This window comes from Vulpes lagopus, chromosome 7 (assembly GCF_018345385.1).
Source record: "Vulpes lagopus strain Blue_001 chromosome 7, ASM1834538v1, whole genome shotgun sequence".
Classification (NCBI taxonomy): domain Eukaryota; kingdom Metazoa; phylum Chordata; class Mammalia; order Carnivora; family Canidae; genus Vulpes; species Vulpes lagopus.
The window spans coordinates 4,182,716-4,205,194 of record NC_054830.1 but is presented as its reverse complement, the minus strand read 5'-3'; the positions used below and the strand labels follow the sequence as shown (position 1 = coordinate 4,205,194).

The following is a 22,479-nucleotide window of genomic DNA, read 5'->3' as shown; positions in this document are numbered from 1 at the left end:
TGGATGTGGGGGGAGAGACAGTCCTCGGAAAAACTAGAATGTCCACCCGTGACAAGACTCAAAGATTATGAGCTCCCCAGTGAGATGCCAGCCCCAGGGCAAGTTTTCAGAGGAAACAGCAGATAAAGAGGGTCCCAACCCCAAAGTCTGTGCACCTACGCTGGGGGTACGGAAGGGTGAGGGCAGGAGGGAACTTGTTAAAAGGGTGTCTGGGCAGGGGGCTTCTGGGGTGCTGAGTGCTGGGTACGAGGAGGGCCCGGTGAAGGCACCCCAAGGGCATGCCTGGACCCTGGGACCCCATAGGGCGGGGACTGTGTGCTGCAGCCACCACAGGGAGGCCTCCCAGAAACGAAGGGCCTGAGATGTCTGTTTTGGCAGCCGCGGGAGGCCACTTGCTGCTAAATTGGGATGGGTCTGCTTGGGAAGAGGTGCGTGTGAGGCTGAGACAGGCTGGGCGCAGCTCAGTATGCTGTCTCCGGGGACTTCAGTCTTCTCCTCCTTCCAGGGGGGAAGCAAGACGAGAAATGAGAAATGCGTGGCAGTTGTTAGACATCAGCCAAGGGCAGGCCTTTGCATGGGGGAGCTGTGACGTTGCAGGTCGCCACTGAACTTCTGAGGCTGGTCCCCTTTCACTAGATGGCCACGGGGAATTAATTGGATTTTCTGGAAATGTGACTGAGCAGGGTTCCCATTTTGTCCCGTCTCTATGGAGGACAACTGTCGCTTGGCAAGCCTACACCCCCCGCTTACGCACATCAGACTGAAGCAACAGCCACGTACAGCCAGTTCGCCATAAGGTGCCATAGGCATTCCTAAAAATCACCCACCCTGGGCAGAACTGCACAATAAAAACCACAGGCCTGCGGTAAAATTGGATAAGGACACCACTGCCCCAAAACGTCCTCATTGAGTTAAACATTTTATTTTAATTTTTACAATTTTTTAATGTATTTATTCATGAGAGACACAGAGAGAGGCAGAGACACAGGCAGAGGGAGAAGCAGGCTCCCTGTGTGGAGCCTGATGTGGGACTCGATCCCAGGACCCCGGGATCACGCCCTGAGCCCCAGGCAGACCCTCAACCACTGAGCCACTTGGGTGTCCCCACCCCACCTTTTAAAAGATTTTATTTATTTGACAGAGGGAGAGCACAAGAGCAAACACAAGCAGAAGGAGCAGCAGAGGGAGAGGGAGTAGCAGGCTCCACGCTGAGTAAGGAGCCGGGTGTGGGGCCCCATCCCAGGGCTCCGGGGTCATGAGCTGAGCGGAAGGCAGACACCCAACCAACTGAGCCACCCAGCCCCCCCCCGAACCTCGATTTACACACTCAGCAAGAACTAATGAATATGGTAGCAGAACTGTAAAAATAACTTTATCGAGATACAATTTATATACCACAGAATTGGGGATCCCTGGGTGGCTCAGCGGTTTAGCGCCTGTCCTGGGATCGAGTCCTGTGTCCAGCTCCTGGCATGGAGCCTGCTTCTCCCTCCTCCTGTGTCTCTGCCTCTCTCTCTCTCTGTCTATCATGAATAAATAAATAAATAAATAAATAAATAAATAAATAAATAAATCTTTTTTTTTATAAAGTATCTTATATACCATAGATTTGGTCTTTTTAAAGCACATAATTTGGTGGTTTGAGAATATGCACAACCATCACCACAATCAATTTTAGAACAGTGTCGTCCCTCCAAAAAGAAACCCTGCCCCCATCAGCAGGTACTCCCCATCCTTCTCCCCCAGCCCCTGACACCCTCTAACCCTGGTTTCTGTCTCTGTAGATTTGCTCATTCAGGAGATTTTGTACAAAGAAGCACACACCGTATGGCCCTATAGTGTCTGGCTTCTCCCAGTGACCGTATGTTTTCAAGGTTTATCTACATGGTAGCATGTGTCGGGGCTTTTTACAGCAGGATACTGTTCCATTGTACGGATTTGCCATCGTTCATTTATTCATCCATCCATTGGTGGGGTTATTTGGATTCTTTCTGCTTTTGCCTATTTTGGGTAATGGCACTATGAAAATCTGTGTACAAGTTTTCGTGTGGGCATATGTTTTTGTTTCTGTTGGGTGTATATACTTGGGAGTGAAATCGCTGGCTCATATGGCAATTCTATGTTTAACTTTTTGAGGCATCAACATACTGTTTTCCAAAGTGGCTGCGCCATTTCCCATTTCTACTAGCATCGTGTGAGTCTGTGATTTCTCCACGTCCTTGCCGGTGCTTGTTCGTATCTGGCTTTTCTATCATAGCCATCTTATTGGATGTGAGGCAGTAGCTCACTGTGGTTTGGATTTGTATTTCCCTGAGGACTAATGGTTTTGAGCACTTTTTCACGTGCTTATCGATCATTTGTAGGTCTTCTTTGGAGAAATATTTGCCCATTTTTATTTTATTTTTATTATTTTAAAAAGATTTTATTTATTCATTCATGAGAGACACAGAGAGAGGCAGAGATATAGACAGAGGGAGAAGCAGGCTCCCTGCGGGGAGCCGCATGCTGGACTCGATCCCAGGACCCCGGGATCACACCCTGAGCCAAAGCTAGATAGATACTCAACTTCTAAACTACCCAGGTGTCCCTATTTGCTCATTTTAAAATTGGGTTCTTCGTCTTTTTATTGTTGAACTGTGAGAGCTCTTTATATATTCTAGGTTTACATCCCTTATCAGATATACGATGCAAATATTTTCTCCCACTCTGTAGGTTGTTGTATCACTTTATTTATGTTTTCACTTTATTTATTTTCTTTGAAGCACAAAAGTTTTTAGTTCTTTTTAAATATTTTATTTATTTATTCATGAGACACACACACAATGAGAGAGAGAGAGAGAGGCAGAGATACAGGCAGAGGGAGAAGCAGGCTCCATGCAGGGAGCCTGATGCAGGACTCGATCCCAGGACCCCGGGATCACACCCTGAGCCAAAGGTAGATAGATACTCAACTGCTGAGCTACCCAGGTGTCGTGTCCCTATTTGTCCATTTTAAAATTGGGTTCTTTGTCTTTTTATTGTTGAACTGTGAGAGCTCTTTATATATTCTAGGTTTACATCCCTTATCAGATATACGATTTGCAAATATTTTCTCCCATTCTGTAGGTTGTTGTATCACTTTATTTATGTTTTCACTTTATTTATTTATTTTCTTTGAAGCACAAAAGTTTTTAGTTCTTTTTAAAGATTTTATTTATTTATTCATGAGAGACACACACAGAGAGAGGGAGAGAGAGAGAGAGAGGCAGAGGGAGAAGCAGGCTCCATGCAGGGAGTCTGACATGGGACTCGATCCCAGGACCCCAGGATCAGGCCCTGAGCTGAACCACTGAACCACCCGGGCTGCCCCAAAAGTTTTCAGTTTTTTTTTTTTTTTTTTTTTTTAAGTTTTCAGTTTTGATGAAGTTTAATTTATCTATTTCTTTTCTTCTTTTTTTTTTTTTTACTTGTGCTTTTAGTATCATATTAAAGTGACCATTGCCAAACCAAGGTCATGAAGATTTACTCTTATATTTTTTTTTCCCAAGAGGTTTGTAGTTTTAGTTCTCACATTTAAATCTATGACCTATTTTTAAAGTTAATTTTTATATATGGTGTGAGGTAGGGGTCAAACTTTATCCTTTTGAGTGGGGCTATCTGGTTGTCCTAGTACTGCTTAGGAGACTACTTTTACCCCATTGAGTAGTCTTGCCACCCTTGTCAAAAATCAACTGACTGTAAAATGGGCGGGTTTATTTCTGGATTCTCAACATTATTCCATTTATCTGTATGTCTAGCCTTATGCCAATGCCACAGTACAGTTTTTTAGTATGTTTTAAAATCTAGAAGTATGGTTTTTCCAATTTTGCTCTTCTTTTTCAGTATTATTTGGGCTATTCCGGGTTCCTTGAGTTTCTTTGTGAAGTTTACAGTCAATTTCTGTGAAATGATCAATTTCTATGGAAAAAAAGCCAGCTGAATTTTGATAGAGATAGAGTCTATAGATGAATTTGGGGAGTATTATCATCTTAATAATGTTAAATCTCATCCAGGAACGTGGTTATCTTTTTTTTTTTTATTTACGTGGGTCTTCTTTAATTTCTTTCAATGATGTTTTTTAGTTTTCATTGTACAAATCTTGGCTTCTACTAAATTCATTCCTCCATCTTTTATTCTTTTTGGTGTTATTGTTTGTTTATTTAAGTTTTTATTCATCCATTCATGAGAGACACAGAGAGAGAGGCAGAGACACAGGCAGAGGGAGAGGCAGTCTCCAAGCAGGGAGCCCGATGTGGGACTCGATCCCTGGACCCCAGGATCACGACCTGAGCCAAAGACAGACGCTCAACCACTGAGCCACCCAGGCATCCCTTTTTTGGTGTTATTGTAAATGGTTTTCTTTCTTAAATTTCATTTTCAGATTATTCATTGCTAATGTACAGAAAAACAATTGAGTTTTTTATATTGATCTTGTACTCTGCAACCTTGCTGAACTCATTTATTTGTTGTGATAGCTTTTTAATGCGTTCCTTAGGATTTTCTACATACAAGATCATGTCATCTGCAAACATAGTTTTCCTGCTTCCTTTCCAATTTGGGTGCCTTTTATTTATTTTTTATGCGTAATTACCCTGTCTAGAACATCTAGTACAATGCTAAAGAGAAGTGGCAAGAGCAGACATCTCTGCCTTGTCCTTGATCTTAGAGGGAAAGCATCCAGTTTTTTACCACTGAGTGTCTTTATCTGTGGTGCAATGCTCAGATGCCCTTTATCAGGCTGGGGAAGTCCTCTATTTCTAGTTTGTTGAGTGGTGTTGTTTAAATCATGAAAGAGTGCTGGATTTTGTCAAGTGTTTTCTTTTTTTCTTTTAAGATGATCATACAGTTTTTGTCCTCTATTAAAATGATAAAACTTTTTTTTTTTTTTTAATGGAATGCCCCGGTAGCTCAGTGGTTGAGCATCAGCCTTCAGCTCAGGTCATGATCCCAGAGTCCCGGGATGGAGTCCTGCATCGGGCTCCCTGTATGGAGCCTGATTCTCCTTCTGCCTGTGTCTCTGCCTCTTTCTCTGTGTCTCTCATGAATAAATAAATAAAATCTAAAAAAAAAAAAAAACCACTTTAAAAAAAATATCAAACCAACCAACTTTGCATTCCTGGATAAATTCCACTTGGTCACGATGGGTAAATGATTTTATATATTGCTGGATTTGGTTTGCTAGTATTTTGCTGAGAATTTTTGCATTTATGTTCATAAGGGATAATGGCCTATAGTTTTCTCCTTTTGGGATATCTTTGTCTGGCTTTGGTATCAGGATAGGATAATACTGGTCTCATAGAATGTTAGAATGGCCTCACGGAGTATTCCCTACTCTTCTGTCTTTAAGAATAGTCTGTGAAGGATTGGTGTTACTTCTTCTTTAAACATTTGATAGAATTCACCAGCAATGCCATCTTGGTCCAGGCTTTTCTTTGTGGGAAGTTTTGGGATTACTAATGCAGTGTTTCTCCTTTCATAGGTTCACTCAGATTTTCTATTTCCTCTTGAGTCACTTTCTAGGAATTTACCCGTTTCATTTGATACATCTAATTTGTCAGCATAACAATTGTTCACAGCATCGCCTTACCATTTTTTCTATTTATGTAAAGTTGGTTGTGATGTCTCCTCCTTGATTCGTGATTTGAGTCTTTAAAAAAAAAAAAATAATTTGAGTCTTTTCTCTTTTTATCCTGGTCGGTCTAGTTAAAGATTTGTCAGCTTTGCTGATCTTTTCAAGGAACTAACCTGTGATCTTCTTAATTCTATTGATTTTCTAATCTCTATTTCATTTATTCCCACTCTAATCTATTTCCTTCCTTCTGCCAGCCCTGGGTTTGATTTACCTTTATTTTCCAGATCTTTTTTTTTTTTTTTTTTTTTTATTCATGAGAGATACAGAGAGAGAGGCAGAGACACAGGCAGAAGGAGAAGCAGGCTCCATGCAGGGAGCCCGATGCGGGACTCGATCCCAGGACCCCGGGATCACGCCCTGAGCCGAAGGCTCAACCGCTGAGCCACGCAGGGATCCCCTATTTTCCAGATCTTTTTTTTTTTAATATTTTTTTTAATTTTTTTATTTATTTATGATAGAGAGAGAGAGAGAGAGAGAGAGAGGCAGAGACACAGGCAGAGGGAGAAGCAGGCTCCATGCACCGGGAGCCCGATGTGGGACTCGATCCCGGGTCTCCAGGATCGCGCCCTGGGCCAAAGGCAGGCGCCAAACCGCTGCGCCACCCAGGGATCCCCTATTTTCCAGATCTTAAGGTGGAAGATTCAATTACTGATTTGAGGTCCTTTCTGTCTTTTTTTTTTTTTAAACATAGGTGATTACAGCTATAAATATTCCTCTGCTTTAGCTGAATCCCCCAAATTCTGGTATGCTGTGTTTCATTTTCATTCATCTTCAAGTTTTTTCTAATTGCTCTAATTTTCTAATTTCTTTTTAAAATTTTTTTAAAGATTTCATTTAGTTATTTGACAGAGAGAGAGCGAGAGAGCACACAAGCAGGGGGAGGAACAGCAGGCAGAGGGGAGCCCGACTAAAGGCTTGAATCCAGGACCCTGGCATCATGACCTGAACCGAAGGCAGATGCTTAACTGACTGAGCCACCCAGGCACCCCTCTAATTTCTCTCTCTCTTTTTAAAAGGTTTTATTTATTTATTTATTTATTTATTTATTTATTTATTTGGGGTGGTGGTGAGTAGGAGCAGAGGAAGAGAGACAAGCAGACTCTTAGCTGAGTGCAGAGCCCAATTCAAGGCTCAATTCCAGGACCCTGAGGTCATGACCTGAGCCAAAATCTAGAGTCAGATGCTACCTGACTGAGCCACCCAGGTGCCTCTCTAATTTTCTAATTTCTAATTCCAAGTATTTTTTATTTTCTTACTATCTCTCCTTCCAGACAGCAGAGTTTTACATGTGTTAAATGGTTAAGAAATGCATAAATTTTACTGTAAATATGGCATCAAGTTAGGACAAATATACGTTTTCTTTTTTTTTATTTATTTATGATAGTCACAGAGACAGAGAGAGAGGCAGAGACACAGGCAGAGGGAGAAGCAGGCTCCATGCACCGGGAGCCCGACATGGGATTCGATCCTGGGTTTCCAGGATCGCGCCCTGGGCCAAAGGCAGGCGCCAAACCGCTGCGCCACCCAGGGATCCCTAAATATACGTTTTCAAAACAAGAGTTATAGCGGAATGGGCTGTACAATGTGGCCACAAGACAACCTCCCATCACATCCTAAAATTTTATCACTTGGCTTCCCACATCAAGTATGTTCTCCAAAATGCACCTCCAAGCCACCCACTCATCCCCACCCCCACTACCAGGTCCCTAATCCAAGCCACTCTACTTGCCAGTCCCAGAGAATTGTAACAGTCCTGAATTCTCTTGCTCTTTCTTGTCTCCCACAATCTGTTCCCCAAGCAGTGAGCTTTTTTAAAACCACAAATCACAGATCTGATTACATCTCCCTCCTGCTTCAAAGCCTCCAATGGCTTCCCAATCTGATGAGAACCCCTTCCCATGGCCTGGCAGACCTTAAATGAAATGATCCCCTCCATTCACTGAGTCACTGCCCCTTACCCACTTATGCTTTCCCTATTCTTTCTGCTCCAGCCATATCCAGTGATCCCACTGTTTCTTTATTTTTTAAAAGATTTTATCTATTTATTCATGACAGGCGCACACACACACACACACACACACACACACAGAGAGAGAGAGAGAGAGAGAGAGAGAGGCAAAGACACAGGCAGAGGGAGAAGCAGGCTCCATGCAGGGATGTTGGATTCGATCCCGGGATCCTGGGATCACGCCCTAAGCCAAAGGCAGATGCTCAACTGCTGAGCCACCCAGGTGTCCCCCCACTGTTTCTTTAAAGTGAGTTTCCACCCCAGGGATTTTTGAATTCTTGATATTGTCTTCCCCTTTTCCTCGTGATTCCAACCTTGGCCCAAATGTCACCGTCTCAGAGAGGCCTAGGGTGACCAGCTCATCCTGCGTGGTCCCGAAACTTCCCATATTTAGAACTGAAAGTCTCACATCCTGGGAAACCCCATAACCTCAAACCATGTAGGATGCTTGGTCACCCTTGAGAGTCCATCCCTGGCTACTCTATGTGAAATAAGCCCAGCCAGTCATCCCTAAGTTACTATCACATCACTCTTCCTAGGAGCACGGGAATTGTATCCCTAGCACCTGGATCAGTGTCTGACAAATAGTAGGCACTCAATAAACATTTTTGGCTAAATTAATAATTGAAGGAAAGGAGCTGACTCCTGCAGCCCTAAGCTTAAGACTCGTCACATAAAAATCTGCAAGAAGCAACCCATTAGAAAGTGGCAAAATCACTTCAGCAGGTGACCATCAGCATTTTCATTAAAATGAATAGAAAAGATCAAGCATTGCCTAAAGCATCATGTTATGAACATTTTGTCTCAGTATATGTTTGTGTGGACTGGGCCTTTGGGTCAAATGTATTTCTTGCTGCGATGTTGTGGTCAAAAATGTTTGAAAATCACCTGTCTGGTAGTCAAATGCATGGGCTTTGGCACCAGACTGGGGGGTTTGAAGCCCCTACAAGCTGTTTGGCACTGGGCAAACTCACTCATTCTTTCCAGACCTCAGTTTCCGGATCTGTAACATGGGGATAACGCATAGCACATTTCTTAGGATCCGAGTGTGAAATTCAACTGAGTTAGCATACGAAAAAGTGCTTACATCAGTGTCTGGCACCTAAGAACAATTTAATCAGTGCTAACAAGTATGATTACTTGTTGAGTGAATGAATGAATGGATGACTGACTGAATGAATGAACGAATAGGGCTGAGGTCTAATCTTCCTTTAATTTGACCTGCCCCTTTCTTTCCAGAACAAATCTTCTCTTGTTTGAAGAAGGCCAGCCCCTTCTCCTGAATAACTATATATGTTTATTTATTCTGTTTATTGTCAGTGTCCCCACATTAGAGAAAAAGCTCCAGGAGAGTGTGGGTTGTTTGTCCTATGCATAGTTGAACCTACCATCTGGGGAGGGAAGAAGGTTGGCAAACATTTTTCTGTGAAAGGCTGGGTAGTAAATCTTCAGGCTCTGCTGATGCCATTCCATCTTTGCGCCACGAATTAACCCTTCGCTGCTCAGGCCTGCCCGTGTAGTGAGAAACCAGCCTTCCGCGATCTCTTAAAACGATGATCCTCCTGGCTGTGTTCCAATAAAACTTTATTGACAAACACAGGCGGACATAATTAGGGGTGCAGCCCGCCAACCCTTAAAAGATATCGAAACCACTAGATTCGGTAATACAAGAGCTTCATAGTTTTTCCGCATGCCACCGAAGAGCCTTCTTTTGATTGTTTTAAACCATTTAAAAATATATATATTTGAAAGCTCTCAGCTGGTGGTGCATGAAAACCAGGCGGCGGGCAGGGTCGGGGTTTGCTGACCCCAGACTCGGACTCTGTCTGGACGTCCCGGGAATGGAATCGGTCGTGGAGCTACGCGAAGGCCCCCCCCCCCCCCCCCCCCCCCCGGGGAGTCACCGAGCCGCGGCCTTCCCGGAGCAGCGCCACCCACCGGGGGCCGCGCGCGCTTTCCGCTCGCCGACCCTCCGAGCAGCGCGCGCCTCCCGCCAAGCCACGCCCCCCTTCGCGGCGATTGGTTAAGCCTCGCCCTCGCCGGGAACGCCCCCTCTGATGGGCACTGCGGGCAGCCAATGGGGTGCCGCGGGGGCTCACGCCCGGCCCTCCCCGCGCCTGTAGGAGGCGGGCGTGGGCGGGCCGCTGAGGGGCGGGGCGTGGAGCCTGGTAACCGTTGCCGGTAACAACGCCCCGCCCCGTCGCGGCGGGCGGGCCGGCGGGCGGGCGCGCGAGGCCGGCGGGCGGCGGGAGCGGGAGGAGGAGCGGCCGCCGCCGCCACCGCCGCCGCCATAGAGACTGTAGCCGTGGAGACTGTTACTTACCAACGGGGACCAACACGCAGCAGCCGCTGCTGCCGCCGCGGGAGCCGCTGCCCGAACTCCCGGCCCGAACTCCAGGTGACCGATGCGACCGCCCCGGGCCCGGCCGGGCCGCGGAGTGTGGGGGGCGGCGGGGATCGGGACGGGGGGGGTGTCGGGAGGCGGACGGCGCAGCCCCCGCCGTTCACCCCAAACGCCCGGGACGGCGCGCCCGCGGGACTCGCGCCTTCACCCCGACCCCGCAGGCGCGGCCGACTTTGGGGACCAGCTCCCCCAACTTTCCCCCAAACTCGGGGGGCAGGTGCGGAACTCATCGCCGCACTTTTCAGAAAACTTCCAGAGTTGGGGAGCCCCCCCCCCCGAGCCCTCTCTCACTCCTACCCTCAGTATCCCCGGCCTGGGCGTGGCCCGGGACCCCTCAAACTTTTATCTTCAAACTCCCTGAACGGGGGCTCCCGGGAACCTCGTCTTACTCCCCTCCCCCAACCCCGTAACTTGGGGGCGCCCAGGGACCCGTCTCTCACTTTCTCTCAACTTCTTGAAACCATCTCAAAGCCTTACCTTGAACTCCCTGAACTGGGGGGGGCGCTCCTGGGGACCCCCTCCTCTTTTACAGCCCAAACCCCTGAAGCTGGGGGTCCCCGGCTCACTCCGACCTCGGACTCCTGAATCGGGAGGGCCTGGAGGACTCGTTTTCACCTTTGCCCCAATTTCCCGGATTTGGGGCGTCCTGGGGACCGTCTTCTCGCTTTGACTCCCCACCCCGAATAGTGGCTTTGGGGGCCTCCCCTGGACCCTTTTTCTCACTGTTTACCCAAAAGTGCACTCGCTCGTCTTGGGAAAACACCCCCCCCCCCACCACCACCCTCGCTTTTTTCGCCACAAACTCACCCGAGAATCGGGCTTCGCGGGGACCCGCTTCTCAAGCTCTTTACCGAAAACCCTCGTGGCCAAGGCTCTCCGGACCGACACCCCTCCGCTCTCCCTCTGAACCCCACGTTCCTGAGTCTGGGGGACCCTGCACCCACGCGCCGCTCCGCTCTTTGGACTGACCTCCAAGCGAGAAGAGTTTCTCCAAAAGCTGTTTTCCTTTCTTTCTTTCTTTCTTTTTCTAATTATTCAGTTTAAAGAGCCTAACTTGTGGCCCAGACCGCTCAGTGACGTTTTGTCCTGCGATCGTGCGAGTGCGTGTGTGTTTTGTGAATTCAAACCCCTCCCCTGCACGCCCCCTCCCCCCACGAAGCGCGCTCGGGCGCGCACACGCGGACACTCGGGCACACCCCAAATACTCTGTTCCTTCCCGGGCTCCCTCCCCGCCGCTCAGGCTCCGTTGGCTCCTGTCACTGCTGCACCAGGAAAGTTCGGTTTCCCGACCCTAGTGGCTATTTCGAGGGCCCCTGGGGCCGAGGCGCCCCCGCAGGTCCAGCGGAGGCGGGGGCGGTTCACGGTCCTAATTTTAACCTCCCGGTTGCCCTGCAGGAATGAGGGAGGGAGGCCAGGTCTGCGTGCCCCGTGGACCTCCTGCCCCCTCCGGGTGTTTCCACTGTGCAGCCCCCAGCGCACACGCACACGCACACGCGCGCACATGCACACGCACAACTGTTTCTTGCTCCGCGCAATTAACCGGCAGCGCAGACTTCGCGGGTTTTCTCCCTCCCAGTCAGATTCCCCCAACTAAAGGATCATGACCCCAACAGCAACGACAGAACTTTTTTTTTTTTTCCCCTGCGCATATTGTCAACATGTTTTTTTGTTTGTTTGTTTGTTTGTTTTTTACCTTTTGGCTTCATGCTCTGAAACATTCTTTGCTCTGTTAGAGACCCTCACCCTCTGGTCCTCCCAGGGCGGGCTCCCTGGGCTCTCTCCCACTCCAGGGTAAAAATGTGAACCGGCTGCAAAATAAACGGTAGAGCTAGAGATGGCTTCTCACCTGGCCGGGCCTGAGGAGTGAGCGGAGGGTAAGCGCCTCCCCCTCCTTCCCGCCTCCCCCGCCCCCCCCCTCAAAGAATCCGATTTCCTTGGTCCCAGATCGCCGCTAACTTCGCCAGCCTGGGGGTTTGGGACAGTATCAGAGAGCACCCGGTGGTTTTAAGAAAAGGCTTCCTAGAACACGGTGGACCAGCTAACCGCGTCTGTGATCCTGTGATGTTCGGCCGGTGTAGGCAGCGAGTGAGTCCAGAAAACAGTTCGCTTCTGCAGCAAAAGCAAAACTGAATTCTTTAGCCTTTAGGTACATTCCTCTTTCCTGCCAGATAAACTGCCCAGGCGCTTCCAGAGGGGCTAAGAGCTCCAGAGTTCTTAATTGCAGCAAGCGACAGAGCGAGTCCTTTGAAATTCTGTTGATATATTTGCATCTGGGGTGAAGGATTCGCATCACCTGGTAATATTCATCTTTTTACCCATGTTGTCCCCGAAGCACTGCCAGGGATGGAGCCATTCACCAGAAATGCAGGTGCTGGGAAATTGTTTATCTGGATCTCATTCCCTGGAGCTAATTTGTAGTTTCAGATTCGAATTAAAATTCATTCGTATTAGTCAATATTTAATTAATGGGACTTTAATTAATATTATAATTGAGTCAAAATTTGGAATGTGCTGGTGGAATTTTTAAGGTCACTTGTGGTTCTTTTGCTCCAGGGCCAGAAGGAACCATATCTTAACCATAATATATTCGACTTTTTAATTAACTGCCATTCGATCGCTTAAATAATGCACCATCCTCCCCTCCCCACGCCTACTTATTAGTAAAATGTGAACTGTTGAAAGGGCCGGGAAAGTTCCCAGAGAAATCATCTTGCTGGTTGGGACCCTCGCCAAACGTGGGGGACAGGAACGTGCAGGTCCTGTCGCAGTGTCTGAAACCCCTGGCCACAGATGTACCCAGCAAACACATCCAGCTTTCTGCCCCGGGCTGGAGGAGTACCCCCACCAAGTGGGTAGATAAGGACCAGAAACAGCCTCGATCAAGCCAGTTCAGGTCAGAGTCTGTGTCAGATTGACCAAAACACTTCCAGTTCTCAGGGCTTTTTGGATATGGGCATTGTTAGAAGGGATTGGGGATTTCTGTATTTATAAAGGCATTTTGACTCCCTTTCTGTTACTTAAAGGATGAGCAGCTCTATCACAGGCCATGTGCCCTAGACCTGTGCCTGGTACCGGGGATGTACTTAACTTGTTGAATGAGTGAATGAATGGAAATTAGAGAGGAAGCCGAAAGCCTCCTAGTGCTTCTGGGAGACGGCAAGAGCAGCAAAGGAATTCTTACAGGAGGGGAAAAAAAGAGGGGACCCTTGAGAGGAAGACCCGGAATCAAGGGTGTATAGGACAAGGAGTAGGTGAAGGAGGGTGGGGAGAAGAGCCAGGGAGAGAGTCCTGATCATTCGGCCTGGGAAGTGTGCCTGCCTAAGAGGACGAGTAAGGTCTCCCTAGCAGAGCAGCCTGTGGAGCTACTCGCTGGGCACATCCAGGTGGATTCTGACGGGCCCCCAAAGCACAAGGTGGCCGAACCGAGCTCCCCACGGGCCCCACGATCTGCTCCTCCAGCCCCCATACCCTGTTAGTGAGTAGCCGCCGACTTCTCCTGGTTGATCAGGCCAGAGCTTTGGAGTCGGCCTCTTTCTTGCGAGCCATCAGCAGATGCTCCAAGTCCACCTGGCATCTGACAGTGCCTTGCCACCTCCACGACGGCCCTGCTCCAGGCCACCCTGCTCCAGGCCCCGGATGATTCCAGCCTGTTTGTTAACCCAGCAGGGGTGGGGGGCTGGGGGTGTGTTACCTTCTGTTGTGAATCCCCCAGCTCAGAACCCTCCTAGGGCTCCCATCTCCGCTTGGAGCAAAGGCCAAAGTCTCCTCCCACCTGGGCCTCTCCAACCCAGTACTGGCCCCGTTGCTGACAGTGATCTTGTTCTCCCTCTGCCTTGACCCTGCAGGCCTCCTGGGAGTTCCTCAAGCCTTCACCCAAGTAATGGGAGTGTGTGTGGGGGGCTGCTCTCACCCTGCCTTCAGGCCTTTTCTCAAATGTCGCCTTCCCAGACCACACACTTAGCCTGCTTCCCTCCTTTCTCTTTCTGTAGCATTTATTTTATTATCACCAGCCGGTGCCTCATCAGAAGGTCACCTCCTTAAGAGGAGGAAGCTCTGCGTGTTTTATTAACTTCTCTTTCCTCCCAGCGGAGCGCCATTCTGGCACTCGAATAGGCTCTCAATCAGTTATTTGGCAAATGAATAAATAGTTTGCCCCGCGCACCTATGGGAGGAGCCTACGCAGAAGTTGAGAGCTGCTCCTTACCTACCGAAGGTGGCCGCCCGCGTGTCTTGGAACAGCTTGGGTCGGTCGAAGTGGGGCAGAAGGAGGAGTAAAGGGAAAGAAGCGGGTTGTGGAAGTGGATGTTGCAGCCCCAGGCCCCGGGCCTTGCAGAGGAGGGCTCGCGTGCCGTGTCCCCGCTGCTTCAGAGCCGGGGGGCCGCAGGTAAGGTGCAGCATCTGTGAGCTGGGTGATGATCCTGGTTTGCCTGCCACGTTCGAGATATTATTGATAATTGCGTAGCACAGGGCCTGGCCCACAGTGGGTGCCCAACGAGACTGGCTGTTACTGTTCTGTCCGCACTGTTACGATCGGGGAGCAGCCTGGGACCCGTTCTCATTTGGGTTTTCTGACCCCCTGCGAGTGCTAAGGAGGCATTGGGGATCGAGGCACATGAGCCGGCCCTGTCTGTCTTGGGCTGGGAAATGCCCTTCCATTAGGGTGGAAATTCACTGGTAGGAATCTATCATTCTGCAAGCATAAGCGCTCAGCAAAAACACAAACAACAGAAGAAGTGACTGGAAGCCCCTGCCCCCGGCCCGAGCTGGTTGTGGCAGAGGCCGGTCCGCACCCGGTCCCCCCGCATCACCCCCTCCCCGTCTGTTAGGTGGCCAGCTCTGCCGGCAGAACTTTCACATGAGAACATTTAGAAACTGGATTCCCGTCTGTTATCGCTGGCTCTCGGGTGCCATCCTGGCCGGAGTCTGGAAAGCAGCCACTCAGAGGTGAGAACCAGCCCGCTCTTCATGCCAGGACTCGAGTTAGGGCCTCAGGAGCAGACAGCCGGGCCTGGCTCCTGGCCGTGCTTCCCTTTTCTTTCCCTGAAACGCATTCCTGCCTCATGATACACAGGTTTCGTGAGTCTGAGAACCCTGCTGTATGCCCTGGAAGCACCTCATTCTACTTTTTAATTTTCTTGAATTCTAGGACTTTCTGAGAAATCTAGCAGACTTCTCAAACCTGTAGGTTGTACCTACGGCAAGTGGGTATCAGACACTGTCAATCAGATCTGCTGCCGGGGTCCATGTTAAAAAAAAAAATGGGAAAAAAAATCATACAGCCATTAAAAGTATGTCATTCTTCATGGAAGGCCTGGTATGGTGATCCTTTGTCACTTACTGTGTAATGAAGGCCAGACGAGCTACAGGCAGTAAACCTGTAAGACTAAGGTCTCCAGTTATTTTGAGCATGTGCATGTGTGTATGAACTAGACCCCTGGACCGGGGGTGCTCTTCAGGAGGTTGAGACTGAAATGAGGAGGAGGAGCAGCCCTGTGGAGTTCTGAGGGGAGAGCCTTCCAGGCATGGGGTGGGCGTCAGGTGCAAAGGTCCTGTGGCTGAAGGACACAGCCGGGCCTGGTCACAGCAGAGGAAGGCAGCCGTGTGGTTAATGCGTGGTGAGCAGAAGGAGGAAGACAGGACCCCAGAGGCCGTGGGGGAAGAGTCTGGATGCTCTTCTAAGTTCAAGTTAGATGGCTGGTAGATTTCCCCTGTGCCTGGAGCTGTCAGATGGGTGGTGTCCACCAGTTTACTGGAAGAGCTGCTTTCTGGGCCGCTGACATCTGGTCATTCATTCATTCATTCTTCTGAGTCAAGCGCTAGCCTCTGAGGCTTCAAGGACTAAAAGGAAGCATGGAGGGAGACAACCTAGAAGTGGTGGTGCTAGCCGTCTGCGTGGGGTTGTGGGCTTGGGTGGGACAGTCGTGGTGCGGTTGTGTTTTCAGGAACCTGCCAACAGCTCCCGCCAGCCGGGCCGGGGGTACTAGGGAGATTAGGTGAGAGAGAAGAGCAGGTGTCAGCAAGCAATGGCCCCCAGGTCGATTCCAGCCTGCGGCCTGTTCTTGTGAGTGAAGTTCTTGTGGAACTCGGCCACACTCGTTCATTTACATCCCATCTCCGGCTGCTTCTGCGAGGCCACGGCAGAGTCGAGTGTTTGTGACAGAAGCAGAACATGACCAGCAAAACCGAAAGTATTTACTGTCTGGGCCTTTACAGGAGAAGTGTGCTGAGCCCTGGCCGGACAAGTGGGGCTTGGCTCTGGTGCTGGGCTGAGACTGTGGGCAAGTGGCTCTGTGAACAGGCGTGATTTTGGAGGGTGCGTCAGAAGCCTTAGAGTCTGGAGGTAGGTAGGAGAGGGAGAGGAGGTTGTTGCCTGTAGTCCGAGTGAAGGGGGACAGGGGCCTGCCTGACAGCACCGGCCAGGGGATGCTGGGGAGACAGAGCGGCCAGGTTCTCAGGGGCTCAGGGGCCTGTGGACTCGCTGGGCCTGGGGGTGGGGCGGTGGGGAGGGCGATTCCCAGGTGTCTGGGGATCCTGTAAAATGTGTCACTGCGGTGAGTCAGGGACCACGGGAGAAGCTGGTGTCGGGCAGGGGAAGTAATGAGTTCAGTGGTGGGCTGGGCCAGCTTGAGGTGTCTGTGGGACATCCGTGTGGGGACAGCCGTCCAGGAGGTTGCTGGATTGCAGGGTCCGGAGCTCCCAGGGCCGGTCCCGGCTGGGGGGTTAGCATCCAGGAGCTGCCAGCACTCAGATGGTCATCTCAGCCCTGCAAATGGATGAGACCATCCAAGGAGAGGGTGCAGAGTGAGAATAGAAGCAGGAACCAGTGAAGAGTCAACAGAGGAAAGTGGTTTTTAAAATTGTGGCAAAATATACGTGATGTACAATTTGCCGGTTTACCCACGTTCAGTGTGCGATTCGGTGGTATTAAGTGCATTCTCGATGGGGGGCAGCCATCCCCACTGGTTCCGAAACTTCCTCGTCACCCCACATGGGAGCTCTGGTCCCAACAGCAGAAACTCCCCATTCCCCATCCGCCCTCCCAGGCCCCTCCCTGGTAATCTTTAAACTACTTTCCATCCCTATGAGTTTACCCGTTCGATATGTTTCGTGAAAGTGGAATCGTAGAACATGTGTCCTTTTGTGCCTGGTTGGGTGCACGGCGCACAGCGCCCTCCAGATCCACCTGCATTGGAGCCTGTGCCAGAAAGGCCTTCCTTTTTATGGCTGAGTGATATTCCGGTGCGTGGATGGGCCACACTGTGTCCACCCACTCATCCGTCAGTGGACACTTGGGTTGTTGCCACCGTCTGGCCACTGTGACTAATGCCCGGACAGAGGAGATTTTGAAGGGATTCGGAGATGACGGAAGGGGAGGATGGGAAAGGACTCTGAAGACAAAGGAGAAGCAAGGCAAGGACCGAGCCCCAGGGAGAGCGAGGCCCACCAGAGACCAGGAGGATTAGCTGGGGACCGCCCGTGGAAAGACAGGCAAAGAGCCGGTCCCCACCGACGGACAGAAGGCCCTGCTCACGAGCGCCTGCTCCCTCACTGTTGAAATCCTACTAGTGATACGGGACTCCGTCCCTAAGGTTGCACTCGCACCTAATTACGCTGACATTTTTGCAACGCGAGCTGTTTATCTTTTAGAAACAGTGCCCCGCCTCCCGGATACATTTCTGTCCAAAAGGCGACCCGTGGGGTAAGGCCTTGGAAGCAGCAGCCCCAACATTACCACCCAGAGAGAACCCCAGGAAAGCGGCCCATGGTGCTTCCCCACTCCTCCCGGCCTCAGAACACAGACAGGCAGATGTAGCCTGCTTCGAGAAAAAATCGATTTGGAATCCCAGACTCACGGAAAACAGCCCACAGAGTGTGCTTCCGATTTTTAAAAGAATGTCTCATTTTCTAGGAGGATTCACCTTCGTGGGGACTTCCGTATGTGAGTTGCTCTCCGGGGGTCTTTGTCTGTTCTGCAGATATGTGAGGGCCCCAAATAGCAAGCATCTGAGGAGTTTGTACTCGGTTGGGTACTGAAGTGAGCTAATGTACCCTCACGGGCGAAGTTAAGACGGGAGAAGATGCTACAGAAATTAGAAGTCGTCAGTGGCCATTGGCAGCTGAGCTGCGGTTGAAGCAGGAAGGGGAGATCTTTCAGGAGCTTCTCGGAGGGTGAATCATGGCCTGGTTGTACTGGCAACTCTAAAAATGCCACACGGGAGTACATAGAAGGTATTTCTGGAAGCCCTATGGGACTCGATTCCTTGCCGGTCTTACTTCACACCTGGGTGTGCGTCTGTCAGCCGGACAGTGCCCTTCCAGACTCTTAGGGAGCAAAAGAAAAGGTTCCTTGATTGGCAGTGATTTAACTTAAGTTGCATGATGGGGGCGGTTAGGGAGTTAGAAGCGGCAGCAGGGCAGCGACAGGGTGCCCCGCCTCCCCTCGGGCTTGGGGCTCCCACCTTCCTCCCACCTGCACGAGCCTAGAATCTGCCCTCATTCTAGCTGCGGGGGGGCCGGAGTCCCTCGTCCCTCCCCTGGCTGCGGGCGGGCCCACCCTCTGCCCCCCGCTCTGGAAGCAGCATTGCTCCAGCGCCAGGAGCCAGGAGCCTGCCCGCCGTCACCTCGTGTCCCTGCGCAGGTGTGCAGAGCTGGGCTCCTTGGCCTCCGAGTCTCCCGGCCCGGTCTCTCCTCCCATCCGCTTGCCTTGGCCCTTCGGGGCGTGGGAGAGGTCGAAAGGGCACATTCTGCCCCCTTTGGCTGAACCCACGGACTCGCCCCTGGCCTTTGCTGTAACTACGAGGTGCTCGGCTCAGCGTTCAAGGCCGTTTCCAGCCTCAGCTCCTTTTCATTGCCTCCTCTTTCAAGTCCTCGAAGTGGACTCACCACGCCTCACACGGGCCTTATGCTCTCGTCTGCCCTCTTTCAACTGTCATTTCTACTGATGACAATCTTACTTTTCTCTCCAGATCCTTCTCTGGACTCTCTTACCAGGGACCTGAGACCTGATGTAGCGAGCCAGGTGGGGAAACGTCGGCCTGGGCGGGTTCTCCCATCTCATAGCTCTTGGCTTTGCGCCTGGCACGATGCTGAGTGTCCACGGGCCTCCATCTGCCGGTAGCGCCCACCCCTTCCCCTCAAGTTGTGACAACTGTGTCTTCAGGCATGTCTGAATGTCCCCTGCAGGGACAGAACTACCTCTAGTTAAGGGACCATGGGGTTCATCGGCCAGAGGTGGCACAAAGCCTGAATTGCCACAGCCCAAGTCTACTTGGACATGTAGTAGTGATTTCTGCGTCTGGCTTCCTCTTCTCGGTTGTGGGCTCCTAGAGGACAGGGCGTTGTGCCTGCCACACTTCCCACAGGGCTTCACGTCTGGGGCGTGAGTGAATCAGACGCTGGAGCCCAGGGTGTTGTCCTGAGAGCGAGGCCTACATCAGGTGACGGCAGCCTTTGGGTTCAACAAAAAACAAACATCATGAAACCCTTGCCTGAGATCTCAGAGCCTTAAAAATGCCACGTTTTTGTGTCAGGAGAGATTAACCTTCCAGTTCTTTCGACACACAGCTTTCCTTTACCAAATGCCAAAAGAAATCTTGATCGAGGGCCCCTGCCATTCACTGACTCCCCTTTTCGCTCAGTTAAAATGGCAAGGCACATTTTTTTCCAGAAAGCGCAGGGGCCTTGGGGGCAATGGAGCCTTAGAACCCAAGCATGGCTGGGTCCCCTTGCCGGGAGCCGCGTACACAGTGGAGAATATTAAATGCCTCCTCCTGCACCTGAGCCAATTGCAGTGTCTTGATTCATACTTGTTTTGGTTTGGAGCTTTTCAAAGATTTCACTTTGTTAAAAAGTTGCTTTGAAACAAATATGGTGATTGTGCCTATCAGAATTGTTTCATCCACCAAACGTGGCACTCACAGTCCGTTGAATGAACGAATCCTTCTTTTTTGCAAAGTTATAGGGCATCTTGTCAGTACTTAGACCCTTAGCCTTTGTGCGGCACTGGCAATTTGTGTAGTTTTGAAAGCCCGCCCTGCTGTGCTGGAGGAAGTAGTTGCTGAGGATCAATAGAGGCCTAGAGTAGGTAAATATTTCTAACCCTGGCTCACTTCCTGAAAGATCCATTTCCCCAGCGCTGTTCCCAGGGTCAGGAGCGGTTCCCATCAGGAGGCCTTGCCGTGGCCCCTGCTGGCCGCAGAGGTGAGGGTGGAGGGCAGCTCATCCCACGGAAGGCACTCCCCCTCCTCTGGGCCCCCTCTCCCTTTTCTCTTCGAAAGTGTGAACGTGTGAACCTTAGCCAAGTGCTCGCCGCGCTGCCCAGGCTGCGGGGAGCCCCCACTTCTGAAGTTTCTGCCACGGAGCTCCAAGTTCTAGGCCGATCGTCACGATTCTTACTGGGAGTCGAAGTAGCTGTTACTGCCAGTCAGAACAGAAACCGGTTAACAGGCTGAGATGCACTTTATGGTGAGCAAAGTCCCCGTATTGTTTGCCAGTGGAGACTCAGATAACTGCTGTCCCTTCACTTGTCATGTTACAAAGCTCTTAGCTGAAGTGACACATGCCATGAGTTAGCGTGCTGTTCGCCTCCTCAGAGCCCTACGAGACCTTCCAGTGCTGCAGGGATTCTTCGTCCGAGGGAATTAGAGACATTTGGATGCAGAAACATATTTTCCTGTGAAACCTGCTTACTTGGATCCTGAGAGTTTCTTTTCTTTTCTTTTAAGGTTTTATGTATTTAGTCACGAGAGACACAGAGAAAGGCAGAGACAGAGGGAGAAGCAGGCTCCTTGTGAGGAGCCTGATGCGGGACTCAATCCCAGGACCCCGGGATCACAACCTGAGCCAAAGGCAGACACTCAGCCACTGAGCCACCCAGGTGCCCAGATCCTGAGAGTTTCAAGCAGAGCGACTTTTCTGCAGCCCGGGAGTTCTGACAAAGGCTTGTTGAGTGGCCAAACTCCCTCTTGTGCTTCAGATCAAGGAAGGAGGGTTTTTCGAGAAAGGCAGAGAGTGGTGGGAGCCATGGAGCAGGGAATAAAGAGCAGCTCTTGGGGGCAGCCCAGGTGGCTTATGGTTTAGCGCTGCCTTCAGCCCGGGGCCTGATCCTGGGGACACGGGATCGAGTCCTATGTCGGGCTCCCTGCGTGGAGCCTGCTTCTCCCTCTGCCTGTGTCTCTACCTCTCTCTCTCTTTCTCTCTCTCTCTGTGTGTCTCTCGTGAATAAATAAGTAGAATCTTAAACAACAACAACAAAAAAGCAGCTCTGGGGAGGGAGCAGCCAGGCCTTCAAAGTCCTAACCATTAGACCCCAAGGTTATGTTTTAAAAATCAAAGGTTGCCACGGCCTCACACCCTGAGCACCTACCATGTGCTTGGCATTTGACCCATACTCCTAATCCTGGCACGGCCCCAGCAGGGTAGGATCAGCAGGCCCGGACAAAGGTAAAAATGCCTCCCTGTGCTTCCCGGTCCCTTGGGTGGGCAGCAGAGAAGTCCTCCCTCCTGCTTACCCCAGCTCCACTTGCTTTTCAGCTGCAGTGTGAGCTCAGTCGAGACTCTTCGTAATTTTAGAGAGGGTTGGCCCAGGGCCAGCGAGGACAGCAAGGCTGCAGGCGAAGGAGAAACGATTATCCTGGTCCCATCATCTCAGTGGTCAGCCTTGGAGGCTGGGGTCCCCCTGCCTCCTCCCCGTCTCCGGCACCCCACTAACCAAGCACTGCCCGCATGTCTCCTCTGGGTCCCTTCCTTCCCGTTCCTGCTCGTGCCCTGCTGGTTCAGACGCTCTGGTGGAGGACTGTGGACAGCAGCTTCCAACTGCTGCCCTTGGGAGGGATGTGGCGCAGGCCCGCTCTTGTGCTTTCTCCTTCCGAACCTTTGATGCTTCCACTGCCCTCAACAGTGGCCTTAAGCTGCTGCTGCTGCTGTTGGGAGGGTGACGCATGACGTCCTTGTGGGACACCATGGAGTATCAGTGCATTTAATTAAATGACATGCACTCGCGATGTTTTTATTAAATAAAACATGATTCAATCATAAAATAGGGTAGTGGTGCACAGCAGCCATAAGAGCAGATGTCCTTTAAGACTTCTGCCGTCAAATCAGGCACGGTGGGCTGACCCATGCTTGCCAGGACTGCGGTGCTCGAGGAGAATTTGTTGTGTTGTTTACTGCCAGTCACTAGCAGGTAAGAGACCTCTACCGAGGGCTTAAGAAATATTTGTAGGGCGAATGGTCTTTAATTGGAGAAATATATCCATTCCATGTTTTTCTGCATATCAGCAAAAGGGCCGTGACTTTATAGGAGCAGAGGAAGCCCGCAGAATCTTTTAGGATTCCAAGAAAGGGGGGGGTGTGGGGGGTGGTTTCGACAAACATTCTCTGTAAAGGACCAGATCGTAAATATTTTAGGGTCTGTGG

General features: G+C 50.6%; 2 protein-coding genes across 7 annotated transcripts in view; one reads left to right on the top strand and one right to left on the bottom strand.

The window, feature by feature from the left end:
* Nucleotides 1-11,146, bottom strand: part of ACSBG2 (acyl-CoA synthetase bubblegum family member 2) — a 63,079-nt gene extending 51,933 nt beyond the window's left edge. Inside the window, exon 1 of the mRNA XM_041761566.1 lies at nucleotides 11,032-11,146. The gene's annotated coding sequence lies outside the window, so the exon portion shown is untranslated. The remainder of the gene's footprint in view (nucleotides 1-11,031) is intronic.
* Nucleotides 9,845-22,479, top strand: part of RFX2 (regulatory factor X2) — a 97,286-nt gene continuing 84,651 nt past the window's right edge. The window contains exon 1 of one of the 6 annotated variants that reach the window (XM_041761564.1): nucleotides 9,845-10,056. The gene's annotated coding sequence lies outside the window, so the exon portion shown is untranslated. Of the gene's footprint in view, nucleotides 10,057-11,911; nucleotides 11,937-12,067; nucleotides 12,148-16,217; nucleotides 16,403-22,479 lie in introns of those variants that run through there. The other 5 variants (XM_041761557.1, XM_041761563.1, XM_041761561.1 and 2 more) reach the window with 5 other exon arrangements.